We start from the raw sequence: 6,308 nt of genomic DNA, 5'->3' as shown, positions 1-6,308 counted from the left end.
ACCTTTGTTTTTTTTAACCCAAATCATAGTTTGTTTTAAATATTGTCCATGATTTTTTAAACAAAATCATGAGACAAACATTTTTCTTCACTTCAACAGCACATAATTCATTTAGAAGTATTGTATGTTGATTTGATAAAATTGGTGAATTTTTAAAATTTGGGTTAAAAATGTTTGAGATTGTAGGCAATGGGAGCGTTTCTGTATACTGTCATTTGTATAAAATGATACAAAGAATTGGTAAGGCGCCAATTTGGAGATGGATAGTAAGGCTGTAGGGGAGGAGGAGGCCTCTATTAGGGCACAGTGTCTAACATTTCGCTGTTCTCTAAATAGATAATACAATAACGTTCCCATAGCCAGCTTTCTTAACTCTGTTTAATATTGTACTATTTATTACAAAAGCCTAGTAAGAAGGAACCTTGTTGGTTTTATATCTGTATGTAAAATGTGTAGCTTCTCGGCTTTTTGGCTAAGATCAAGTGTAGTATCTGTTCTTATCAGTTTCATGCTGGTGGCAGGCGACGCCAGTATGGAGCTCGTGGGGATGGGTGCTGCATGGTATGGAGCAGGTGTACCGGGCTGTTTCGGGGCTGGTTCTGAGGAATCACCTTGACGGCTGCCCTGATGTGACCTGCTTCCTCCGGGTCTCACGCAAGGCTGAGTGGGTCTAGAGCCCAGGACTGAAACATTTTTCTTCACTTCAACAGCACATAACTCCTTGAGACGTAATGTATGTTGATTTGACAAAATTGGTGAATTTTAAACATTTGGGTTAAAAATTTTTTAGATTGTAGGCTATGGGAGCGTTTCTGTGCACTGTCATTTGCATAAAATGATACAAAGAATTGGCAAGGCGCCAATTTGGAGATGGATAGGAAGGCTGTAGGGGAGGAGGAGGCCTCTATTAGGGCACAGTGTCTAACATTTCGCTGTTCTCTCAATAGATAATGCAGTAACGTTCCCATAGCCAGCTATCTTAACTCTGTTTAATTTTGTACTATTTGTTTTTTACAGGGGATGGCAATTTCTTGATTACAAAAGCCTAGTAAGAAGGAACCTTGTTGTTTTTTGTATCTGTATGTAAAATGTATAGTTTTGCTATGTGTACACTTATACCAATAATGGGCTGTACTTGCCAGCTAATGTGATGATTTTTTTGTATTCCTATTTGTACCTTTGTTTTTTTAACCCAAATCATAGTTTGTTTTTATTATTGTCCATGATTTTTAAACAAAATCATGAGACTGAAACATTTTTTCTTCACTTCTACAGCATTTGACACCTTGAGAAGTTATATATGTTGATATGACGAAATTAGTGACTTTAAAAAATTTGGGTTAAAAAATGTTGAGATTGTAGGCTATGGAAGCATTACTGTGTACTGTCGTTTGCATAAAATGATGCAAAGAAATGGTCTTGCTACGATTTTGGAGATGGATAGGAAGGCTGTAGGGGAGGAGGAGGCCTCTATTAGGGCACAGTGTCTAACATTTCGCTGTGCTCTCAATAGATAATACAGTAAAGTTCCTATAGCCAGCTATCTTAACTATAGTTTTGCTATGTGTACACTTATACCAATAATGGGCTGTACTTGCCAGCTATTGTGATGATTTTTTTTGTATTCCTATTTGTACCTTTGTTTTTTTAACCCCAATCATAGTTTGTTTTAAATATTCACCATGATTTAAAAAAAAAATCATGAGACAATCATTTTTCTTCACTTCAACAGCACATAACTCCTTGAGACGTAATGTATGTTGATTTGACAAAATTGGTAAATTTTAAACATTTGGGTTAAAAAATGTTTAGATTGTAGGCTATGGGAGCGTTTCTGTGCACTGTCATTTGCATAAAATGATACAAAGAATTGGCAAGGTGCCAATTTGGAGATGGATAGGACGGCTGTAGGGGAGGAGGAGGCCTCTATTAGGGCACAGTGTCTAACATTTCGCTGTGCTCTCAATAGATAATACAGTAAAGTTCCTATAGCCAGCTATCTTAACTATAGTTTTGCTATGTGTACACTTATACCAATAATGGGCTGTACTTGCCAGCTATTGTGATGATTTTTTTTGTATTCCTATTTGTACCTTTGTCTTTTTTAACCCCAATCATAGTTTATTTAAAATATTGTCCATGATTTTTAAAAAAAATCATGAGACTGAAACATCTTTCTTCACTTCAACAGCACATAACTCCTTGAGACGTAATGTATGTTAATTTGACACAATTGGTGAATTTTAAACATTTGGGTTAAAAAAAGTTTTAACTTGTAGGCTATGGGAGCTTTTCTGTGCACTGTCATTTGCATAAAATGATACAAAGAGTTAGCAAGGCGCCAATTTGGAGATGGATAGGAAGGCTGTAGGGGAGGCCTCTATTAGGGCACAGTGTCTAATATTTCGCTGTGCTCTCAATAGATAATACAGTAACGTTGCCATAGCCAGCTATCTTAACTCTGTTCAATATTGTACTATTTGTTTTTGACAGGGGATGGCAATTTCTTGATTACAAAAGCCTAGTAAGAAGGAACCTTGTTGTTTTTTTGTATCTGTATGTAAAATGTATAGTTTTGCTATGTGTACACTTATACCAATAATGGGCTGTACTTGCCAGCTAATGTGATGATTTTTTTGTATTCCTATTTGTACCTTTGTTTTTTTAACCCAAATCATGGTTTGTTTTTATTATTGTCCATGATTTTTAAACAAAATCATGAGACTGAAACATTTTTTCTTCACTTCAACAGCAGATGACACTTTGAGAAGTTATGTATGTTGATATGACGAAATTAGTGACTTTAAAAGATTTGGGTTAAAAAATGTTGAGATTGTAGGCTATGGAAGCATTTCTGTGTACTGTCGTTTGCATAAAATGATGCAAAGAAATGGTCACGCACCGATTTTGGAGATGGATAGGAAGGCTGTAGGGGAGGAGGAGGCCTCTATTAGGGCACAGTGTCTAATATTTCGCTGTGCTCTCAATAGATAATACAGTAACGTTCCCATAGCCAGCTATCTTAACTCTGTTCAATATTGTACTATTTGATTTTGACAGGGGATGTCAATTTCTTGATTATAAAAGCCTAGTAAGAAGGAACCTTGTTGATCTTATATCTGTATGTAAAATGTATAGTTTTGCTATGTGTACACTTATACCAATAATGGGCTGTACTTGCCAGCTATTGTGATGATTTTTTTGTATTCCTGTTTGTACCTTTGTTTTTTTAACCCAAATCATAGTTTGTTTTTTATATTGTCCATGCTTTTTAAACAAAATCATGAGACTGAAACATTTTTTCTTCACTTCAACAGCATTTGACACCTTGAGAAGTTATGTATGTTGATATGACAAAATGAGTGACTTTAAAAAATTTGGGTTAAAAAATGTTGAGATTGTAGGCTATGGAAGCATTACTGTGTACTGTCGTTTGCATAAAATGATGCAAAGAAATGGTCACGCACCGATTTTGGAGATGGATAGGAAGGCTGTAGGGGAGGAGGAGGCCTCTATTAGGGCACAGTGTCTAACATTTCGCTGTGCTCTCAATAGATAATACAGTAAAGTTCCTATAGCCAGCTATCTTAACTATAGTTTTGCTATGTGTACACTTATACCAATAATGGGCTGTACTTGCCAGCTATTGTGATGATTTTTTTTGTATTCCTATTTGTACCTTTGTTTTTTTAAACCAATCATAGTTTATTTAAAATATTGTCCATGATTTTTAAAAAAAATCATGAGACTGAAACATCTTTCTTCACTTCAACAGCACATAACTCCTTGAGACGTAATGTATGTTGATTTGACAAAATTGGTGAATTTTAAACATTTGGGTTAAAAAAATTTTAACTTGTAGGCTATGGGAGCTTTTCTGTGCACTGTCATTTGCATAAAATGATACAAAGAGTTGGCAAGGCGCCAATTTGGAGATGGATAGGAAGGCTGTAGGGGAGGAGGAGGCCTCTATTAGGGCACAGTGTCTAATATTTCGCTGTGCTCTCAATAGATAATACAGTAACGTTGCCATAGCCAGCTATCTTAACTCTGTTCAATATTGTACTATTTGTTTTTGACAGGGGATGGCAATTTCTTGATTACAAAAGCCTAGTAAGAAGGAACCTTGTTGTTTTTTATATCTGTATGTAAAATTTATAGTTTTGCTATATGTACACTTATACCAATAATGGGCTATACTTGCCAGCTAATGTGATGATTTTTTTGTATTCCTATTTGTACCTTTGTTTTTTTTTTAACCCAAATCATAGTTTGTTTTTATTATTGTCCATGATTTTTAAACAAAATCATGAGACTGAAACATTTTTTCTTCACTTCAACAGCAGATGACACTTTGAGAAGTTATGTATGTTGATATGACGAAATTAGTGACTTTAAAAGATTTGGGTTACAAAATGTTGAGATTGTAGGCTATGGAAGCATTTCTGTGTACTGTCGTTTGCATAAAATGATGCAAAGAAATGGTCACGCACCGATTTTGGAGATGGATAGGAAGGCTGTAGGGGAGGAGGAGGCCTCTATTAGGGCACAGTGTCTAATATTTCGCTGTGCTCTCAATAGATAATACAGTAACGTTCCCATAGCCAGCTATCTTAACTCTGTTCAATATTGTACTATTTGATTTTGACAGGGGATGGCAATTTCTTGATTATAAAAGCCTAGTAAGAAGGAACCTTGTTGATCTTATATCTGTATGTAAAATGTATAGTTTTGCTATGTGTACACTTATACCAATAATGGGCTGTACTTGCCAGCTATTGTGATGATTTTTTTGTATTCCTGTTTGTACCTTTGTTTTTTTAACCCAAATCATAGTTTGTTTTTTATATTGTCCATGATTTTTAAACAAAATCATGAGACTGAAACATTTTTTCTTCACTTCAACAGCATTTGACACCTTGAGAAGTTATGTATGTTGATATGACGAAATGAGTGACTTTAAAAAATTTGGGTTAAAAAATGTTGAGAGTGTAGGCTATGGAAGCATTTCTGTGTACTGTCGTTTGCATAAAATGATGCAAAGAAATGGTCACGCACCGATTTTGGAGATGGATAGGAAGGCTGTAGGGGAGGAGGAGGCCTCTATTAGGGCACAGTGTCTAATATTTCGCTGTGCTCTCAATCGATAATACAGTAACGTTCCCATAGCCAGCTATCTTTACTCTGTTCAATATTGTACTATTTGATTTTGACAGGGGATGGCAATTTCTTGATTATAAAAGCCTAGTAAGAAGGAACCTTGTTGATCTTATATCTGTATGTAAAATGTATAGTTTTGCTATGTGTACACTTATACCAATAATGGGCTGTACTTGCCAGCTATTGTGATGATTTATTTGTATTCCTGTTTGTACCTTTGTTTTTTTTAACCCAAATCATAGTTTGTTTTAAATATTGTCCATGATTTTTTAAACAAAATCATGAGACAAACATTTTTCTTCACTTCAACAGCACATAATTCATTTAGAAGTATTGTATGTTGATTTGATAAAATTGGTGAATTTTTAAAATTTGGGTTAAAAATGTTTGAGATTGTAGGCAATGGGAGCGTTTCTGTATACTGTCATTTGTATAAAATGATACAAAGAATTGGTAAGGCGCCAATTTGGAGATGGATAGTAAGGCTGTAGGGGAGGAGGAGGCCTCTATTAGAGCACAGTGTCTAACATTTCGCTGTTCTCTAAATAGATAATACAATAACGTTCCCATAGCCAGCTTTCTTAACTCTGTTTAATATTGTACTATTTATTACAAAAGCCTAGTAAGAAGGAACCTTGTTGGTTTTATATCTGTATGTAAAATGTGTAGCTTCTCGGCTTTTTGGCTAAGATCAAGTGTAGTATCTGTTCTTATCAGTTTCATGCTGGTGGCAGGCGACGCCAGTATGGAGCTCGTGGGGATGGGTGCTGCATGGTATGGAGCAGGTGTACCGGGCCGTTTCGGGGCTGGTTCTGAGGAATCACCTTGACGGCTGCCCTGATGTGACCTGCTTCCTCCGGGTCTCACGCAAGGCTGAGTGGGTCTAGAGCCGAGGTACTTTAGTGCCTCGGGGAGTGGTGACCCCGAGGTGCCGAAACTCACTGGGAGGATAGACTCACTGAGTTGAAGCACGGGCACCATGATCTCTTGATTCCCGGCCTTCTGGCTAGGATCATAGAAATTTTTATAGATCCGGCCGGATGTCTGGGTAGTATAACTGCACATATTCACTTATTTATTTCTTTTTGTCTCACTGTGTAACTTTTTGCGTATTGTGTGTCCACAGGATTTGTCAGGATGCGGTAGCC

The 6,308-nt window shown here is 36.3% G+C and overlaps 2 pseudogenes; both read left to right on the top strand.

Moving 5' to 3' along the window:
• Nucleotides 1–452: 452 nt before the first annotated feature.
• On the top strand, nt 453–543 carry LOC130359704 (U2 spliceosomal RNA; annotated as a pseudogene).
• A 5,282-nt stretch (nt 544–5,825) lies between these two features.
• On the top strand, nt 5,826–5,916 carry LOC130359693 (U2 spliceosomal RNA; annotated as a pseudogene).
• Nucleotides 5,917–6,308: the final 392 nt, after the last annotated feature.

Source organism: Hyla sarda, chromosome 2 (genome assembly GCF_029499605.1).
Source record: "Hyla sarda isolate aHylSar1 chromosome 2, aHylSar1.hap1, whole genome shotgun sequence".
Classification (NCBI taxonomy): Eukaryota; Metazoa; Chordata; class Amphibia; order Anura; family Hylidae; genus Hyla; species Hyla sarda.
The sequence above is the reverse complement of the archived record's forward strand: the minus strand, read 5'-3'. Positions and strand labels throughout refer to the sequence as shown.